At 33.6% G+C, this 22,979-nt stretch overlaps 1 pseudogene; it reads right to left on the bottom strand.

Annotated features, from left to right (window-relative positions):
• Window positions 1–4,871: 4,871 nt before the first annotated feature.
• Window positions 4,872–22,978, bottom strand: LOC149549913 (protein CTR9 homolog; annotated as a pseudogene).
• Between the last annotated feature and the right edge of the window lies 1 nt (window position 22,979).

Raw genomic sequence — 22,979 nt, 5'->3', positions numbered from 1 at the left:
GAATTGAAATGGTTGTGATGAATTGAAATATATAGAGAGTCGGTATAGAAGCAAAGATCAAAAGGTCTTCAAGCTCTCGCCAGCGCTGACGTCTTATTCCACTAAAAATATTATGGCCTGGATGACCACATGCTTGGATCATCACGCACGTCACTCAGGTTAAAGATTTTTAAATTTGTCATCAAATGATATGCTTTAGGTACGGAGAGGAGCGAATGGCTACATAAACAATAACCCACACCAAAGGCACATTAACCTTCTACAATGCAGATTTAAAGATGAACTTTCAAACATATGAAGGGGTGTGTATCATTGCAAAATTAATAAATTCAAATCAAATTAACTTTCACGAAACAAAAATGCAGTGCGTCAAAGTTCTTGTCAATAATGAGAAAAGAAGGAAAATTGAGATTTATAGATATAAATGAAGGATATGACGAGAGAGCTAAAATAGAGAATGATATGTTATTATAAGGACAAGTAAAGGTAGAATGATAGAGAGAGTTGAAAGGAATTTAAAAAATATTAATAATTATATTATTTTAAGAAATATATAAATAACAATAGAAATTATATTATATGAATGAACTAGTCATTTTTACCAATTTAGTTATAAGTTGAAATATTTGATTTAAAAAAATATATTGTTGATTACTTAATTCAAACTACCAAAATATTTAATAGTTCCAGGGGTAGTATTAGTTTTAAAATTTGTAAAATGGTATAAAAAAATTAGAGTAAGATTGTAAAATAGTAGCTAGTAAAATATAGTGTGATCATGGAATGTGTCGAAAGGGGTCATAGGTCATCTTATGGCCCTTTTCGACCCATATAAATGATTCTATTATGTCCCTAGGGGTCCTAGGGTCCCTAGAGACATATGTTGTAATAAAATGTGTCGAAAGGGGTCATAGGTCATCTGATGACCCCTTTTGACCTATATAAACAATTGTAATATGTCCCTAAGGGTCCTAGGACCTCTAGAGACATATGTTATCATAAAATATGTTGAAAGGGGTCATAGGTCATCCTATGGCCCCTTTTGACCCATATGAATGATTCTAATATGTCCCTAGGGGTCCTAGGACTCCTAGAGACATATGTCATCATGGAATGTGTCGAAAGGGGTCATAGGTCATCCTATGACACCTTTTGACCGATATAAATGATCGTAATATATCCTTGGGGGTTCTAAGACCTCTAGAGACATATGTCGTTATGAAATGTGTCGAAACAGGTCATAGGTCATCCTATGGCCCCTTTCGACCCATATAAATGATTCTAATATGTCCTTAGAGGACCTAGGACCCCTAGAGACATATGTCATCATGGAATGTGTTGAAAGGGGTCATAGGTCATCCTATGGCCCCTTTCAACCCATATAAATGATTTTAATATGTCCCTAGGGGTCCTAGGACCCCTAGAGACATATGTCTTCATGGAATGTGTCGAATGACCTATGACCCCTTTCGACACATATAAACAATTATAATATGTCCCTAGGGATCCTAGGGCCCCTAGAGACATATGTTGTAATAAAATGTGTTGAAAGGTGTCATAGGTCATCATATGACCCCTTTCGACCCATATAAATGATTATAATATGTCTTTAGGGGTCCTAGGACCCCTAGCGACATATGTCATCATGGAATGTGTCGAAAGGGGTCATAGGTCATCCTATGGCCCCTTTCATCCCATATAAACGATTCTAATATGTCCCTAGGGGTCCTAAGACCCCTAGAGACATATGTTGTCATGGAATGTGTCGAAAGCATATAAATGATTCTAATATGTCCCTAGTGGTCCTAGGACCCCTAGAGACATATGTCATCATGGAATGTGTTGAAAGGGGTCATAGGTCATCCTAAGGCACCTTTCGACCGATATAAATGATTGTAATACATCCCTAGGGGGCCTAAGACCCCTAGAGACATATGTTGTTATGAAATGTATCGGAACAAGTCATAGGTCATCCTATGGCCCCTTTCGACCCATATAAACAATTCTAATATGTCCCTTGGGGTCCTAGGACTCCTAGAGACATATGTCATAATGGAATGTGTCGAAAGGGGTCATAGGTCATCCTATGGCCTCTTTCGACCCATATAAATGATTTTAATATGTTCCTAGGGGTCCTAAGAGCCCTAGAGACATATGTCGTCATGGAATGTGTCGAAAGGGGTCATAGGTCATCCTATGATCCCTTTTGACCCATATAAACAATTATAATATGTCTGTAGGGGTCCTAGGACCCCTAGAGACATATGTTGTAATAAAATGTGTCGAAAGGGGTCATAGGTCATCCTATGGCCCCTTTCGACCCATACAAACAATTATTATATGTTGTTATAGTAACAAGTACAAATAATATAGTAAAAATATAATAATATAGTAAAAATAATAATCATATAGTATAATAATCATATATATATTATATTTATAGATTATAATAATCATAATAACATAATATATTATTATATATTAATAACATAGGTCATAATAATAATAATATATAATAATAATAATAATATATTAATAACATATATATAAAATATATTACATTATTATATTTAATAATAATGTAGTAAAAATAAAAATAATATAATATAATAATATATGTTATATTTATAGATAATAATAATAATAACAACAATTAGCGGCTTGATTTTGTACAATGATCAATTTTGACAGATATGTGTAGATGCAATGAGTTTTTGAGGATGCATTTGTACTACATGATACTACATGATTTTGTATACGGATTGTACATACATTATTTTTTGATATATACATGACATGATTCGATGGCCCTATGTGTATATGGATTATGTGATGCATATGATATCTATGATGTGGATACTAACACTTGTGATGCAGGATGTGTGTGATGTGATATTTCCTATGATGTATGTATATGATGCCTAAAATGTGGATGATTCAAGTTTGCTGGCGATTATAAGATGTATTCATTATTTTATTTTACATGTATGGATGCATTTATGAGATGTTTTATGATGTAGATGCCTCTAGATGCATGTGTTAATATGGATGTATGTAAATGAACTAATGATGCAAACTAACTAAATGAACAAAATGCCTAATGAATGCAACCTAAAATGAAAATGTCAATGAAATGAACCTAAGGAATGATTATCTATCAAAAATTTTCACTCATAGAAACCAAGTATCATAGCATAGGAGGGGAAGGAATAAACATAACCGTTGTCTCAAACATGGCTCAATGACACCCTATACTACATGAACCCTAACTACATGATATCAAGAGATTTAGTTGTGTTTATATGAAAGAGCACACCTTAATTTGATTTTTTAAATGAGTTTATGCATTATATGCTATAGAAGCATAAATGAAACAACTCTTTTGCGTAGACTAGAGACTTTAGAACAATAGGTGTAGTTTACATAGTCATGATGGAACAAATGTCATATACACGTTGGAGAGGTCTAGGTACACCCAAAGTCTTTTTAGGGACTTTTAGTGGAACATGTACTAACTTGTTTCCCCCAGTGTGCAATGCATTAACATAACTTGAAATTTACACATATGTAGTAAAGCCTCAAAAAAAAATCATAGCACAAAAAACACGTGTAATCAATGAGAGTCGTTCAAGTATGACCAAAATATGGAAGATCAAGGCACACCATAAACAACTTCCACTAACACACAAAAAGAAATCAAGCAAAAAGAGACCTCATGACCAAGTAGTCATTTAGTCCACAGTTCCTGCCAAGAACCTTAGGTCTAGAAGTGAATGTCGTAATGTCACCTATAGGAAGGATTCAACCTATGAAAGTTTGTTTTGTGTGACATCAAGTATCATAAATTGTTTGTTTGTTTTTGGAAAATGTTATGAAAAGAACAAGTTTCTTGAATCATTAAGTCTCAAATGGTGATTTTGTTCAAGTCCTAGTGTGGTCACTGTTGTGAAAAAGCTTAGTGTAATGGGATTGGAACAAACACTCAACAAAAAAATGCCTCACAGACTAGAGGTCTTTCAAAAGATGGAGGTGAAACAAATCCTTGCAGACAAGAGGTCTTCTTTTTATTGGATGCATGAAAAGCATAAGCTAGATAAGACTTTGCACAAAGGAAATGGAATGGTGAAATGGAGTGAAGGGAAATGAGCCTTATAGATAATGGATCAAAATTCTTTTTTCAGGAACTTTTTCTTCTTTTTAGTCTTTTTTCAGGAATGTTTTATGATTTTTTTGGATTTTTCTATTTTTTTTGAATTTTTACGGGACTATAAGAACACCGTACAGGAACTGCAAAACTCAAGCATAGAACCGCTTGAGATGTTGGATATTTACAAGATCAGGGAGTGGATCTCCCTCTAGAGTGGCAATCCGATATTCCCCAGAATAATATTTGGCTGTAATGATAAATGGACCAAGCTAATTAGCCTCAAACTTTCCTTTCTTTTCACGATTTCGGAGATTCTTCATGTTATGCTGCAAAACTAAGTCACCCACTTTAAACTCTCGTGGCTTGACTTTCTTATGATACTGAAGCTGAAGGTGATTTTGATACATGTGGAGGTGGTTTAGGGCATTAAGGCATCTCTCATCAAGGAGTTACAACTCTTGAAAGTGAGCAACTTTGTATTCTTCTTCGGACATTAGATTCTTCAGAGAGATTCTGAGGGAACACTAGTGTATTTCACCCTAAATCGCGACCAAAAATTGCGACCAAGTTTTTTAAATGGGTTGGTTGGTCGCGTTATAAAGAAATTTTTTTTTTTTAATAACATGTCCGTATTGGTCGCAATTGCGAAAAATTAATTACGTCAGAATTGCGACACACACGGTAGCATACAATAAAAAAAAGGGGCAAAAATGTAATTCACATTTCATTTGGCGAAGCTGTGAGTCCGATCTCCATCAACATTGGCGCGAGGGAAGTTGCGAGTCTGGTCTCCATCAACATTGGCACGAGGGAAGCAAAAAAGTTTGGTCTCCATCAACATTGGCGCGAGGGAAGCAAAAAAGTCTGGTCTCCATCGAAAAGGGCACAAGGGCACATCTGCTACAGATCATTGACGGGTGTGTTTGATTGTAGAACATTGTAATAAAACTTTGTTGTGACTTTTGCTATGATTGTAGACTTCCATTTGTGCTTTCCCTTTTGTTTTAGCTCTTGTTCTTGCCACCTCCTTCATGCTCCAATCACATGGTATTTTAAAGTTTTTTTTGGGGTTTTTTTTTCCACTTTTAATGATATGCAGTGTATCATCTCATTAGATTCTTCACTCATACTATGCGACTTTCCACGAACTGCCTATTTGGATTATGTTCATGATCTCAACTATTAGGGGGAACTCTGCACACTTTGTCTTCTCTCAACTGTGTAGGGTTCTAGAATTTTGAATGCTTTTGATCTCCTTAGGGCTTGAAGAGCCTTATATTTATCAGGTCTTCTTCCTTTGAAATGGATGTCGTCTGAATTGACACTGAGTTTCTTATCAAACACAATTGGCTACTTTGCATAATTCACACTAATAGAAACAACAACACCAACTACTTGTTACTCTACAAGGAAAAAGTGAGCAATCTTTTGTGTCTGTTACAAAGTGCACTCCACATTTAATGATTCGTCTTGATAGAAGTCCTCTCCTTGGAAAATAACAAGCTTTTTCATTCTTGAATAGGGCTTGACTACTATTCCATTTATCCCAGGAATGCCATGTAAAACTCTCTACCATATACTGACATATTCAGGCTGTATTGTGTTTTTTAATGGACACTTTTAATGGATTTCTACCAAGCCACTACTTTAAGAATATGCTCTCTTTTGTCAAGATTACTTTCTAGGATAGTTACTAAACTTTTTATGTCAACACTTCAGTTAGAAATATGCTTTCTTGTTCAGCAACACAGAATCTGCCTTGTCTTCATAATTTTGTAAAGTTCTATGATGCTCATCTTGCAAAATCAACCTTGACATTTTTAAAAATTCATTGAAACATAGTGCATATTCCTTGTTTCTTGTATCATATTTCATTATTTCACAAAGTTATTCTCATGATCAAATCATACAATTACATAGCCTGACAGTTCCTTAAATCAAATTAGCATACATATAGAAAAAATGCACAGAGATGGCAGGTTGTGAAAGCAATCATATAGGGCTGCAACGTGGGTGGCCTGTATTAATCCTTGAAACCTTCCATGTGTATGAGGGCTTGGCACTACTGACAGTTGGCTAAACACATAGAGCGCATTCTTTAATTTAGAAACTACTTGACGAACCTCATCAGCAGTATGTTTTTGCTTTTGAAGTGTTGAAGTTGAAAACTTCTGCATGGCAACACCAACATCAAAGTGTAACATGTAATTTGAGGGTGCCAAATGTACTACTCTTAATAATGTTCTTTTACAATCTTGCCACTGTTCTGCTTCATAATGTGATCGAGCTAAATATAATAAAATTTGGGTGTTAGTGCCAAAATAGAATTTCCTCAAACAATTTTGATACATTTTCACTGCAAGCCCAAACTGTCCTTGTGCAAAGTAAACATGTGCTAGATTTACATCAGGCATCTGAACAAAGATGATTCCTGCTACAACTTCTTGAACCTGTGTGAAAATTTCCTTTGCAATATCAAAATGACCCCTTTCGGCTAGCACAATGCCTGCCCCATTTGCAACATAGACATTTCCAGGTCTCTGAGCCAACACTTTACAATACAGTTCCCTAGCCTTATCAAGATGTAGTCCCTCCGCATTTGGATCCTTCTTCTCATTGCATGAAGCTGCAAAATAATTCCAGTTTCCAAGAGAAATGTCAGCATAAGCATCCTTACCATCTAATACATTTTGTGTAGTTTTAATTGTTTCTTTTGCTTTAAGCCAGTCATATGTTTTTAGTTCCAGGTTGCCAAGCATGGTAATCACATTGACTGAGGTTTTATCCACCTTAAGTGCCTCCCCAATCAATTCTAGGCTTAGTTGGATCTCATTTCGAGCCTGGGCCATGGCTGCAATTCATAGATATGCATCCACATAACCAAAAAACTTGAACAATATTAGTCTGTACAAAAGATTTGCTTTTTCAGTGTCATGTAGCTGTTCAAATAGCCTGGCAAGATTAAATAGTATGGCATATGAAATATTTTACATATTCAACAATGGATGATCTATATTCCAAGAGATCTTTTGTAGTCAAAATAGAAGTTTGAAAATTGTTGAAAATCTAGTATAAGTTTATGTTGAAAATGCTTCTAATCTTTTATATTGAATTCACCAAATAAAGTTATTTGAGAAGATGTTTTGTAGTCAATATAGAAGTTTGAAACATAGAAAATGTTATTTTTTAAAAATTTGTTTCACAGAAAGATTTTGAAGTCAACAAAAGGAAAATCAAGTGATGAAATTTTGTTCCTCTTATGTTCAATGATATAGTTCTATTATCTTTTATTTTTTTATTGAATATATATCTTAAAATTATTTTAAATAAATCTTAGGTTCAAATTTATTCAATATTTGATTTATTTTTCAAAAATAAGAAATTGTAACCCACTTGGAGATTTTTGTGACATATGACTTCTAAATGATCCATGATAATTTAACTTATATCTTGAAAATATTCTAGATTGATTTGATTTACATTATTACATATATACATATATGTTTCTAGAGATATTTACTTTATTTAAATATGTTGTTGCTTCTGATCTATCTACTGTATAGGTAAAATACTAAATGTTCACCACACAAAGAGTCTTTTTGATGAAATGATGTATTCACCAAATAAGAAGTATTACCAATGTAGGATGGAATGAATTATTTATTATATCATCCCCAAAATACCTCAATAGGAGACAAGAGGTAGTTGAATCATGAGCTTTCCATTGAGTTCGAAGATATTTTTAGGAAAAAAAAAAGTATTTTTGGAGAATGGTTAACACTATAAAAGACAAGTTATCTAAATAGATTATTGAATTTTTTGTTAGAAAATATCAACTAGGATAAGATTATAAATCAAGGATAACAACATGATTTGGTATCCTATTTCCAAGATAAAATAGGGTACAAAGAAAGAAAAGTGGTTCACTCATAATATTCTAAAATGCTAATTTGGGTATAAATTATGTCTTGTTGTCTTTATGGGCTTCATTTGGCTGGTCATTAGCTGAAAAACTAGAAATATATAAAAATCAATTAAATAAGGATAATCATTTATAGTTTTTGTATGAACACATTTAGACTATTTTAAATTAAATATATTGATTTTCCTTTGCATTGAGTTGCTATAATAATTTTTTTTGTTTCAAATCCATATAGTAGATTAAATAAAATGTCTCATTATTTCTATATTCACCACTACTTATAGGTGAAAAAAGAACATTCAAGCATTCAAGGACTATTGTGATATTTTTTTATGCAAGCTCACAATGTCCAATAGACTTTCAAACAACCAAAATGCTTCATCCCATGTATGAAAGTTTTCATTTATAAAATAGTTATTCTGTGGTATATGAAATATTTTATATATTCAACAATGAACGATCTATCGTTCTCTTGTAACATTTAGCAAATAGTTTGAATACTTGACTTTCTATGATATTTTGTTACTTGTATGCACATTTTTGGGGAGCCAAATGACAAAGATGAGCTTGAAATATTTGAATACATTCCTTTTCATATGAGTGATTATGAACCTATGTCAAGATAGATTGAAATATACATATATATTTTTATCGTACACTTATGTAGTGCACACATTTAGATATGTGTAGTTACTTTTAAACATGTTAATCTAGTGTAACTTATAAAATGTCTAATATAAGTCTAGGTTGAAAAAGGTTATAATTTTTTAATGGAATTTGTCAAATAAAGTTATTTTAGCAGATGTTTTTTAGTCAACATAGAAGTTTGAAAAATAGAAAATGTTAGTTATTATTTTATTTACTTCATAGAAAGATCATGAAGTCAACAAAAGGAAAATTAGGTGATAAAATTTTGTTCCTGGGTAGGGCCACAATAATGGTTCCCACTTTCCATAATGAAGAAATCAGATGGAAAGTGGGGAAGCTAAATTTTAGGGACTTCAAATGAAGCCAAATCTTTGAATGAAGGTCTCAAGGGGCTTCACTCAAAGCCTCCATGCCGATATTGGTGTGGGGGCTTTGAATGAATCTTAGGGCTTCATTCGAATTTGACATGCAGACCTCGTTCATACTCCTAATAACCGATCAAAAAAGCTTTTAAATCCAACATTTTTTCTTGTTTGTCCCATGGTTTCATGTATGAGTTGGTGGACTAGGGCGCTAAGAGGGAAGTCAGTAACATCATAGCTTGCATCAACATCTCCATCTATGATGCAGGAGCACCTATTCATTGGATTTCTCATGGATAAATTCATATTTTAAATTATATTTAATTAGTATTTAAAAAGCAACTCAATTTAAATAGTGTTGTCACTTTATCCCATGACAACTCAAGTGAAACACCTTCTTCTTCTAGTCGATGGAAGAATTCCATGTCCTTTAAACACACAGGAAAAACTTCAGAATTGATACTGGGGCTTTTATTGATTAATTCAACCCAAACGCCATTTCCTAATGCCTCCATGAAAGTTTGCTAAGCCAACTCTAGTTCATAATGCTCAAAATGAAGAACCCCAATGTTATTTAAAAATTCAATGGGTACATCTTCTCTACTCTTCTTCAGAAGAGACTTTGTTGTGTTAAGAGAATCTAAGGCTGCACTGGGGTCTGATGATATCAATAACTCACCCATCTTAATAAAGGAATGAGCATCACGTGGATCTATGTGAGTTGCCTTTCTTAGAATTTCCAAAGCCTTCTCTTGCTACCCTTGTTGAGCATATATATGGCCTACAGCTTTCAAGCTCTCACAGTTCTCAGGGTGAACCTCCAGAACCTTTTCAAAATTTGAGAGAGAACTATTAAGATCTCCCAATTTCATTTAACCTGTCCCAACCCAAACTATGGCAACACAAAATCTTGTGGCTTCTAGCTTTCCTTGACTGATGCCATGTAGTAGCAGCCAACAATTTCATAATCACCTTTGCTATGATAAGATCGTGCAAGATTATAATATGAATGAGATTTCATGAGAGGGTGGTCTGTCGAAACAAGAGCTATCTCAGTCAACTGTTCATTTGGATCTCCACATTGCTAATCACTTGGATCAATGCTTTTTTCTTTCTTCACAAAATAGGTTTGATCCCAAAGTTCAGTAAGTCAAGAAAGTGAACCATTTAGGTTAGTGTCTCCCCTCCCAAATGATTTCCTCAAAATCAATATAGATGGGTTTTCAAGGAGTAATCCACGTCCAACAGGAATGGGTGGTACTAGTAGTGGAACTTTAAGCCCTGTTTAAGTTTTTCTTTTCTACTTCCTTAAGTACTCATTCTAAAAATTAGATGGAAGCTTGGGCTATTCTCTATACTCTTGAGAAAGCCTGTGTATCGGTCTGGAAAATGATTTTTGCAAGATGGACTATGATTCTTGTCACCCTTCTAAATAGTGGAAATTTTCTAGATTGCTTTTGGAGGCTAGCCCTGGTGGCTATGCTGATGTACAATTTAATATGTTCGAGAATGAATATGAACCTTTTTGTTAATATGATTCTAGATGTTAAGTAGTTAGCTATAGATGCACCCTTATGTGTGATTTTTTTTCTTAAATTAATATAAAAAGGTGTGGCCCCTTAGGCCACAATTTACGTCGAAATGAAAAAATGTAAAATAAACATAGATATGAGATAAGAAAAATAATAAACAATGGAATAATAACAAAAGCAATAGCCATTGCTAAAGTCTACCCTTCTCATACTTTGTCACTTGCATAAGCTCAAAAGAAGAGATGCTATAAGCCCTAGAAAAGACATAGCTGTTAAACCTAGGAATTCTCATAAAACTTTTCAATGTGGAAATCGTTTCTCATCATGCATCTGAAAAATAAGTCTCACCGTAGATTTTTCTTAAAATCACAGTCAATGAATTTAAGGCTATAAGAACAAACATGCCTACCAAATATGACACTTTGGGTTTCAACATTGAAACCAAAAAGCATCAACCTACATTGGACAAAACAATTTAAACAAATTGAAATGGAGTACCCAAATCGGGAATTGCTAAATGTCCTAATCAACCAGTTTTTACGCTCTGCAGTAATGACCTAGTATTTATGCCAATTATGCTAATTTTTTGTGGAATATGTATCATAAATATTGCCTCAAATCCTTAGCCTACCCTATGGGCCTAGAACCTGTCCAGTTTGCAAGTACTAACTAGAATTCAAAACCGATATCTTGATGTATTTGATAAATCATTGTCAATTGTCTGATTTCTCTTTATTATCATTTCTTGAAGGATTGATGGGTGGATTCTTAACCAATTGATGTCTTAATTATAAATATTTAAATGATTGGATGCTAGAATGGTTGATACTCGAATAGTTGATATTTTCCTGTATAAGTGACTAATTGTTTGCTTGCTGGTCTGATTGTTTGGTTATTTTGATATTTGATTCCCAATTGATGATAGGTGGACAATTGAATGGTTTACTTTGATGGATTCAGGATTGATGATTTAACAAATGTTGATAGTGATGATTGAATGAATGCTGATTTGATATATTGGTGTGTAATGATTTCATAAATTGATTCTTGAATGGATTTCTGATTTTGTATCTAGTTGAATGAAATGACATTTGATGGTGAATTTCTATTGATCTTCCCTTTACATTTTATTTATAAAAGAATTGCCACTCTTCAAAAGGAATTGAGTCGCCACCCTTCATTGCTGCCTCATGGAATAATAATTTATTTCCAAACGATTGTTTGCTTCCTTCATGTTCTCTTCTCATAGAATGGTCTCTCCTTTATATCTTAATCCTTCAATACTCATAACTCTTTATTGCATTCATTTTGATCATTCACTAAACTTAATTAAATTATAATTATATTACATGTTATTTTAATTTTTTATATTTTTACTTTTTATTTTTATTATTGAATGTCATGTCAAAAAGGGGACATTATAGTGAGATGCATTACAATATAGCAAAACAACGAGAACATTATTGAAACAAACTGATACAACATTCAGATTATAAAATCAGACTGCTGCAACAACACAAATTAACTTAACAAAAATAATAGAATACCATTCCCACAATGATCGAACATTTACCCACTAAGCTACACCTCTTATAAATAATGTAAGATGCTAATAACACGTTGATACTGCCATCACACATGCCAAATTAGACTGATACACACTAAAAGCCACCCCAATCAATTGTAGCTAACATCTAGATGCACACTTATAATTGATGTCAATCAGAATACTAAAGGTCTGGAATAGGGCATAGTGGCTACTGATACAACAGGTACAAACTTGTAGAAAGCTCACCAGATTCGCCAAAGTCTACATAACTAAGACTTAGCATCAAAGGTTCTCCCTAGGCACCTCAAAACCACCAAATATTGGCCCCAAAATAGGATCCCTTCATCTTCAAGCTCTCACATACTTGCTCCACTTGGTACAACACCCCATAAAGGTCATCTATTCACTTTCAACTTGGATAGCCTACAATATGGTCTTTGTATACAATTCATTTTTTGTCGTTTCATTATATGGTTTGAACAAGTGTGGAAAAAAATTAGATTTTTATTATGAATTTTCTATTCACCAATCTATGTTAAACGAATTAGCAAGGTCACTTTCCTAATACTTTATGAACTGGATGCTATTTGCAAGGTCAGTTTCCTAATACTCACTATAGTACTTGCTATTCAATTGAGATAGACACGACTCATTAGTTTGTTTGTATTCTCTTTGGATTTTGTTAAAGAAGATAGCTGAATGCTATATGATGAACTAAAAGTTCTGTGGTGTCAACAGGCTTGTGCATCTCTTGAGCCAAATTAAACCCCAGTGATATTTGTTGTTGTTCAAAAGCGGCACCATACTAGACTATTTGCAAACAACCATGCAGATAGGCATTCTATAGATAGACTTGGGAACATCTTGCCAAGTCTTCAGTACATAATAAAGCAACTGAATTTCATAAATTGTTTTTTTGATAGTTGATTTTTTAAAATATTTTCCATCAAAAATTACTTATTACATCTCATCTTTTTTTTGCACAGGAGCTTGCAATTCTGAAGAATCTGATAGCGAAGAATTTGAAGAAGATATTGTAGCAAAGGTATATTTGGTGTTCTTTTTAAAGTGAAAATGTGATTGGAAATTTTGTATATTGTCATATTTCACTTGGAGAAAGGTCAAATTGTAAATAGAGGTGAAGTTGTATGGATTTAAGTTTCTTCTTCATTATTTATAATGCTCTCGATTCCTCCTTTGTAGCTGTAAAAATACTTGTTTATTTTCACCTTTCCAGATACCCTTTACCAGGTTCTTCAAGATTCCAAAATATCTTGGGCTGACCCCACTCCAGCATGTCCTAACTCCTACTTGGTTCAGAGACCTAACTCCTTTTTATATGTGTCTTCCTCTTACTACTCCATCTGTAGGTTGCAAACAAATCATCCTTCTTCCACCAACGAGTCATTCCATTCAAGAAAGACCATGTCTGACAATATCAACGCACAAAAAAATATGGAGAGAATTGCTAGACTGTGGTCTAACTTAAAAATAAAAGGTGATGGAAAATTTTATTGTCCTTGCAAAATGTGTAAGGTCTTAAAGACTCGAAGATATCTAATCACAACAGCTGAGCAACATTGTAGGCAACATGGTCACATTGAAGGGGGAAACGAGTATCACCCATTAGTATGCATTTTAATAGTTTATAAATTACATAAGACATGATTTGATGATGACATCGTGGTCATGGTTAATATAAGGTCATCATTTTCATATAGGTCAACATCCCTGAGTTTCATGTTATGGACCATGGCAATTCAGAGAATGCAGATTTCCAAACGAGGGAACGTGGAGGTGTGAATATTGAAGTAGAAGGTAATGATACCATGGAAGAAGATCAGGATCATGAAGATCATGATGATCAAGATGATAATGATGATGATGATGATGCAGAGTTTGATGTACCTTTACTTGAGAAGGCACACCAGTCCCTATATGAAGGCTCCAAAACAACTCTTCTTTCCGTTGTATTGCTATTGGTGAACTTGAAGGTTATGAATGGTTTATCCAATGTAGCAATGACACGTATGTTAAGGTATTGCATCTTCTTTCATTATTTTACTCATAATTCCCTTACAATTAACATTGGGATCGTGTAGTGATTAATATTCTTTAAATTAAGAAATTATATTTTTGGTCGTAGGTTGATAGGTGAGTGTTTGTTACCACCATCAAACATTCTACCTTGCTCGTATCGAGAATTATCTGCCATCATGAAAGATATTGGAATGGAGTATCAAACAATAGATGCATGTCCAAACGATCATATTATATATCATAAACAACATGAATTTGCAACACAATGCCCTACTTGTCATATTAGTAGATATCAATCAGATTGATTAACGAAAAAGGTGCCTCGCAAGGTTCTTCGGCATATTCCCATTATTCCACGTCTACAACGATTATTCAAGTACAATAGCTTGGCACAATTTATGGATTACCATGCACACAATAGAAGTCAAAATGACATTATGCGAATGCCTGCAGATGGTTCAAAATTTAAGGAAATAGAAAAAAAATGGCCACACTTTAAAGAAGAAACTTGTAATCTCAAGCTTTCATTGGCAGCAGACGGTGTCAATCCTTATGGAGAGATGAGATCTACTTACTCAGTGTGGCTTATTTTTGTTATCAACAATAACATACCTCCTTGGTTGTCCATAAAGAGAGAGCACATAATTTTGACACTGATTGTTCCAGGTATTTTTTGATTTAGTGGTCATCTAAATTAATTTATTATTACTAATCCATCAAATGGTCAAAATAATTATGTAATGTTTTTGCTCATTCAACTAGGTAAGTACTAAGTCAAAGATATCAACATATATATTGAACCTCTTATTGATGAGTTGGTGGTGTTATGGAATGGGGTTACTATGTATGATATTTGTAGATCAATAGGACAAAGACAATTTCAATTTCATGCAATGCTTGTATGGATAATATACGATGCCCCTGGGCTAACACATTTTTGTGGTATGTTCTCTTCTTGACACCTCTTTTTTGGTATGTCAAAGTTAACACATTTAATCCAATTATACACGATCTTGTAGGTCTTCAGACAAAGGGTAAATTTGTATGTTCAGTTTGTGGTCCAAAGATGAAATCTCGTCATTCAAAAAGTTTAAGAAAGTAGGTGTTTGATGAGAATAGACACTTTCTGCATAGAAATCATAAGTACCAAATTATCAAAAAACATCTTTTCAATGGTCTAGATGAGACTACGTCAAAGCCACAGAGAATGACACCTCACCTATGAAAGTTGGCATACAGTAAAATAAATCGTCGAGGTAATGTCATTCCATTTGATGCTTTTTGTTTCAAATTTATATTTCGATATTGTGTTTTGTTTACTGATGATGTGATTGATGGTTGTGAAGGTCGTCAAGACATCAATGTCCAACTTCCAAAAGGACTAAAAATTTATCCTACGCAATTTACTAGGTTGCTGTACTATGAGAAACTCCCAATTGTGCATTTGTTTGATCCTATGCATATTGGAAAGAATGTAGTAGAGACATTATGGAAAATCTTGGATGTAAGGTGTGACAAAGATCAAATTGTCAAAACTTGTAGTGACATTGAAGAATCCAACCATGCAATGAAAAATGGTATTTGACCAAATAACAATGGAGAACAGATTGATACAAGTGCCCCTAGTTGGTTATTGTCAGAGCAGCAGAGCAATGCTATAAAAGAAGTCATAAAAAAAATACGATTTCCCACAGGATTTGTTGCGAACATAAACAATGTCATATCAAATAAAAGTGAATTTGGGCCAGGGTTGAAAACACACGATTGACATACATTTATTAAGGTAATTCATGTTATTTTGTATTCACTATATATTTATATACTGTATGTAGTTTCAATTGCATTCTTTTATAAAATATTGACAAGATCATTTTACAAATATTGCAGTACGTTCTACCTCTATCTCTCCCACACCACTTTACCAACAATGTCAAATAGGTTATATATGATCTTAGAAAATACATGAGGTGGTTGTCATCTAAAGAAATCAATAAAGAAGATATAAAATATTGGAAGAGAAAAATTCCTCTTCTAATGTGTGAAATGCAAAAGTGTCTACCTCCAAGTTTTTTCAATGCACAAGAACACTACCTCATACATCAAGTTGAGGAGATTGAATTGTGTGGACCTGTACCAACCAGTTCAATGTGGATGGTTGAGAGGCACTTGAAATTTTTGAAAGGCTTAGTTCTAAAGAGAGCACATCCCGAGGGTTCTATGGTGGAGGGATATATGGTATACCAGACCATGGTGTACATTATTGAATATCTTCCTAAGTTTGCAGCAAACATCCATGTAGATCATATTTGGGATCCCAACTCAATTAAAAAATTTGAAGGGGAGTACTTGATGGGCAAAGGTAGATCGAGGAAAGTGAGAGGTAAATCTAAGATGTTATTGTAGTTAATTAATTCATATAAATCTTCAATATAAGTTATTTTTAATTGGTGTATTTTTTTGAAACAGGTGGTCAAGAGTGGGATGCAATACATTTGTATATTGCGAACAATCCTGATTGGATGATGGAATGGATTAAACGATGTCAACAAAATGGTTGCTCATTAACATGGGAAGGTGTTGCTTCATTGGTTATAGAAGCTCATCATAATGGAGATTCCAATGTTATGCCGATGGTAGTTGATCTAGTAAAGGGTTTAAGAGGTGGAGAGGTACGTAGAAACTTATTAATGATCATAACTCGACGTATGTTTCGTATCAACTCATGATGCAAATTCTTTACACACACTTCAAAAAGTGCAAGTCAAGCACCACAAAGCTATGTACTATCATGGCCACAAATTCTGCATAAAAAGGTTGGATGACACAAAGAAAACTTGTGATTATGGGATAACTGCAGCTTTTAAGGTCACCAATATATCATCTAGAAACGGCATTCATCCTCAACAATCTCAAAATCAATACTATGCATGGGCATCTTGGATGATATAATTGAGTGTGAATTTAACACCTTCAAAGTAGTTCTATTCGTCGTCAAATGGTACTAGTTACGACTAAATCAAAATGATCTAGATAGAACGGTTATTCAACATGATAATGGATTTACAATGATCAATACAAGATCGTTTGAGCTAGTTGGAGATGAGCCCTATGTTCTTCCAAGCCAATGTGAGCAAGTGTTTTACTTAGAGGTTCCAAATAAATAGGGTTGGTCGTTTGTTGTTATACATGATCCAAGAGGAAGGTTGATAAAGTATAATGTTATGTAAGAAGAAGATATTGAAGATGATGAAGAAGCAGATGATGAAGATCAAGATGATGCTGATGATGATGATGGCGATGGTGATGATGATGATGATGATGGTGATGATGATGATGATGGTGATGGTGATGATGGCGATGATGATGGTGATGATGGCGATGATGATGGCGATGATGGCGATGATGATGATGATGAAGAAAAAGAAGAAGAAGATAATCAATGACTACAAACGCCGTCACCCCTTCTATTGATGATCTTGCATTCCATATATTAACGTAAATTTTTTCATGTTTACGATGTTGCATATTGTTCATGTTATCTTCTAAGTTATTTGTAGCATACATGTATCATGTAATTTTTAGCTAACTTAAGATAAACGATTAACATATGTAGGAAATTTGATTACATATTTATTGTGTTCATTTCTAATGATTACAACATATTTTATTTATAGTTACCAATGTTTATGTTGTGTCTGATTATGACCCTTTTTGCAAATAGTCAATTGACTATAGGTACATCGTCACCCCTTCTATTGATGATCTTGCATTCCATATATAAGGGAAATTTGTTCATGTTTGCGATGTTGCCTATTGTTCATGTTGTCTTCTAAGTTATTTGTAGCAAACATGTATCATGCAATTTTTAGCTAACTTAAAGTAAATGATTAACATATTCAGGAAATTTGATTACATATTTATTGTGTTCATTTCTAATGATTACAACATATGTTATTTATAATTACCAATGTTTATATTGTGTCTGATTGTCACCCTTTTTACAAAAAGTCAATTGACTATAGGAAATTTGACCCATTTGGTGTGGATTGTGCATAGTGACATGGATCAGCAGGTGTAAGTCAATAAATAGACATCATTTTCTTATATTCTTCTTGTTTATCATTGAGCATGTATGTTATAAATAGACATATTATATAATCATATAATGTATATACAGACAAAGAAGGTCTGTATAGAAATATAATTGTATAATCACTTTCAACTTACTACATTTTATATTTGTCACTTTCACTTTCCATTTGATGGATTGCAGGACCCACCAAATAGGTACTTGTTGGATCTATCTACATCGAATGAGGGAAATGAGGAACTGGTAGATGAAAGCTCTACATGTAGTATGACTAAAATAGGGAAATCAACTACAGGTCAAAAGAATAGAAAAAAATTTGATAAACGCATGCAATTTTTCCTTGCTAATGGGGCTCATGTTCTTATGATGATGAGACCAAAGGCGACATCAAGGTGCCCTTTCGGTACTCACACATTGAGAAAGAATGGGTACCCAATGAGCTACCTCCAATTAACACAGATTTTTGTGTTAATGAGAGGATATATCACATTGCTCCATCCTCATTACATGGTTTGGGCCTATTTTCCATGGATGGGATAAAGGTAGGTTACAACGAAGTTGTCGAATTGTTCAAGTATGTCGATCCATGTTACAATTACAATGATTGGATGCAGATTGTTTGGTATAAAAAAAGTATGCGTAGGTATGGGGTATCAGCTAATTATATACAACAGAAAAAAAAATGATCAAAGTAAAATATTTGCTATGTACATTGATGGGAGACCAAAAGCAATAGGTAATATTGCAGGTTTTATAAATAGTATGCGACCTTCTTCAACTAGTAAGCAACCCAATTGCATATTTGAGGCGTGTGAGGGGAATGAAGTTTTTGTTTGTGCAATAAAATCAATAAGTGCAGGGGAAGAACTGCTAATCGATTACCATTTAAATCGCATAGATACAAACAAAGTTACTATCATGAGGGCTGTAAGTACTCTTTACCATTTTGTTAATAATATTTTTTTTGCTGTCTATTGCTTTCTGTTAGCTGAATTTTTTATGTTTAATCTTTGTGATAGGACGATATGGATCTGATAGATGATAGAGGTCACTAGGATGCTACTCCCACCCCTTCTTCAGCAAGGGTAAACCTTTGTGAAATTGTACAAATTAGATAGTTGAAAAATGTTATATTATTATGTTATTTTATTTACAGTGTAAGTGCTATTTACCATTTTGTTAATAAGTTTTTTTTTTGCTGTCGATTGCTTTCAGTTAGCTGAATTTTTTATGTTTAATCTTTGTGACAGCACGATATGGATCTGACAGATGATAGAGGTCACCAGGATGCTACTCCCACCCCTTCTTTAGTAAGGGTAAACCTTTTTGAAATTGTACAAATTAGATAGTTGAAAAATGTTATATTATTACGTTATTTTATTTATGGTTTTTTAGTTTTTATGATAGTTTTACTGATATTTCTCTCACAATTTGATGTTCAGGATAAGGGTAAAGCAATATCAGTAAGTGTCGAGCCACTAGCTACGCCTTCTGATGAGGATATTGCTGAAACTCCCAATTTCATAAAAATGTTGAAGAAAAAATTTAAAAAAATTAATTTAGAACAATGAAAATTTTGGATGAGGCAAATATGGAATCTAAGGAGATGATGAAGAGGCTATCAGATTTGAGAGCGCAAGCTCATCGTTATGAAGTAAGCTCCAATGAATATTTAGTTATAAGAAAAGTTTAATAAAGATTTGTATTTTGTAATCTTTTATGTTGTGAAGTAAAATATGTAATATTGGCAAAAATACTTTATTGATGCAATTTTTTATAAGAGTTGTAAGAAAATTTAACTACTAAATTCTTGTTATACAGAAATTTTTGGCAACTGATCCATAACTTTGTCAAGGACAATGCAGTGAGGCCAGTAGTAGCAGAGCTCCGACTGCCACTGGTAAAATAATCTTTTAGTTGACAAGTTAGAAGGAATTTTTTATTTCAAACATTCAAAACTTCTTAACTCTTACTTTTATTATTTCAGAATGTCCTTGCTAACAATGTATTGTTCAAGTCATCCAGTGCAGGAGACTCCTAATAGGTTGATGGACGCCCATACGAGATTGTCAACTACAATGTCGACAACAAGGGGATGTCTAGCTGGTAAATCCTTGTTTTGCTATATTTGGTTTTGTGTTAATTATGAGTTGATAATATGTACTTTAATCTTGGGTGCATCACATAGTGTATTGTTTTTTTTGTGGTAGGAGATGCACCGTCTGGTACTCTACCAAATGCGGATCATAGTGCATGTATTGGTGATAATTCACCATCATTTCCTAGAGCTACCCGTATTTCTAGCACAGGAGCTATGCAAACATCGTTGTTGATTGATGATGATGAATCAATGCCTTTGAAATGTCCTAAGATTCCAGGTACTTTAAATAATATTGTTTTATATTGTAATAAGGATTTTCTTGCAAGACGTAAACATGATAGGAAGTGGTTTGGTAGGATCATCTGAATTATCAATGACCTTTTGTCTATACCAGTAATTCTCTAGTTTAGCAATTCGGTACATTGCAATTTCATGCTTTTAGTAGAAGATACTAACCAATTTTTGTATAGAGAACCAAATGTGGGAGTCTTCTTTCATATTCAATGTTCAGTTTTCAATGATTTCCCACATCATTGCTATTTCCTGTTAGATTTTTAGAGTGCTCACTTTCAGCTTCACTGTCTATTTTAGCAATATTTGTTTTCCATAATATCCTAGGTATGATTAGTGACAACATCAATTAAGAATGACAAAAAATGAAGGTCATGGCAAGTTATATGTATTATGCACTATATTTTTTTTTCAAGGTATACTGATTAATATAGTCACAGTACATTTTTTAGTTTCAGAACATCAGCAATAGAACCCTAGTAGAGTTTGACTGGTTTTAGGCATTTTAAATTTTTTTCCAAACTTCTTTTTTGGTCAATTTTGGTCAAGTTGATCCTCCAACCCTGAAATAGATCACTAAAAAGATGAAATGTATCTCATTTTATGTATTTGTTATTCACTATAAAAAGTATTCTTCGCATGATTCATTTTAATGGTTCTTACTATTAATTATCCCATGACATTTTTTGCAGGAAACGATACATTTTATAGGAGGCTTTATGACCTCACACTGTGAAGATTCGGGCCCAACATATGTAAAAGGTGGAACATCATAATTGAACTAATTTTATCCCATTATTTTTTTTCATATCATTAATTGGTGCAACATTTTTCCTTTCATTCGGGTCTTTTCTTATACTAGCTATATCTAACAATTTTGTGTTTTTTCTTAAAAGGTGGAACTACCAAGATAAAAAATTAAAAGATGAGCTCATCAAAGATATAGAGCATGAGTTTGGTAGTAATATTTTTGATCGTAAGAAATTGTTACAAAAACTTCCAGACATCTTAAGGTTGTGAGGGACACATATAGAAAGGGCCTCGTCCTAAACCCGAAGTACGAGCGTCCTCCCTTTGTTTTAGTGAGTGACTGGAATGAGTTCATTTTGGATGAAAAGGAGAAAAGGGAATGTCCAAAAGAAAGTACACCAAAAAATCCAAAAGAAAGTACACCAACAAATCTGAAAAGGTATGCCATAGTATTAACTACTAGTACATTAATGAGCAAATTTAGGGTTCAACTTCAGTATCAACAATTTCAACTAGCTCAATTTAATCTATCTATTGATGAAAGTTATGTAATTCATATGCTGACACAATTGCTTATAAATCTCAATCTGGGCATAAATCTTACATAAGATATAACTGACACAACTACTTATAAATCCTAAATTCATATGCTGACACAATTTCTTATAAATCTCAATCTCAATGCTGACACAACTGTATATATCTCAATCTGGGCATAAATCCTACATAAGATATAAATAGTGTGCTTATAACTTCACATATAGCTATATTATGTCTTGAAAAAATAGTAATGCTCAACTACATGTACCATAGTTGTATGTGTTAGCAGTATAGGTGATAAATGATATTCAGTAATTGTAATGACAAGTACAATTTTTTTGAAAAACTTTGCAAGAATTTTACTAATGGTCAGTCTCCTAAAAGTAATAAGCATTATGTTCAATGCCAGAAACACAAATTAATGACAACAATCACGTTCCTATCTTTGAGGATTGAAAACAACACTTGTAGATTTATATTTATTGGTATTGTGGAGAGATGATCCAGCCTACACTAGGTAAGAAAAACTATTTGAGACTTCATTTGGATGACATTATGTATGTTACCTATAGACCATGGCTAGGCATAGAGCTATCAGATGATGTCTTCTCCTAGCTAGGATTCATGTTGGTATCTTAGCCACTGAATGGTCATTCTTCATTGAAGATAGAGAGATTTTCGCTAACCCATGTCTAGAGACAATTCAACTATCAATACAATATATCACAGGAGTACTGTAGTTACACCTGCTTCACCAAGGAGGTAAAGAAAGGTTGTTCTCCTAGATTGGACCCAATTAGATGTGTGGAAGATGTTAGTGGCCTTTCCATTTATAGGTGGGACTACTTTCTAGATGTAGTGAATGATGGTGTCACTCCCTAGTACATAGAGCATTTGGCCACACATTCATTTCCTCATATAACTGATCCTATAGGGGTAGTTAGTCAGGCACCAAGCCCTGATGTTCAGCAACTACAAGAACATCCTTTGAGGGAGGAGAGACCATT

Source organism: Cupressus sempervirens, chromosome 7 (assembly GCF_028749045.1).
Source record: "Cupressus sempervirens isolate cs-2001-9-10 chromosome 7, ASM2874904v1, whole genome shotgun sequence".
NCBI lineage: Eukaryota > Viridiplantae > Streptophyta > Pinopsida > Cupressales > Cupressaceae > Cupressus > Cupressus sempervirens.
This window is presented reverse-complemented; position numbering and strand designations above follow the sequence as displayed.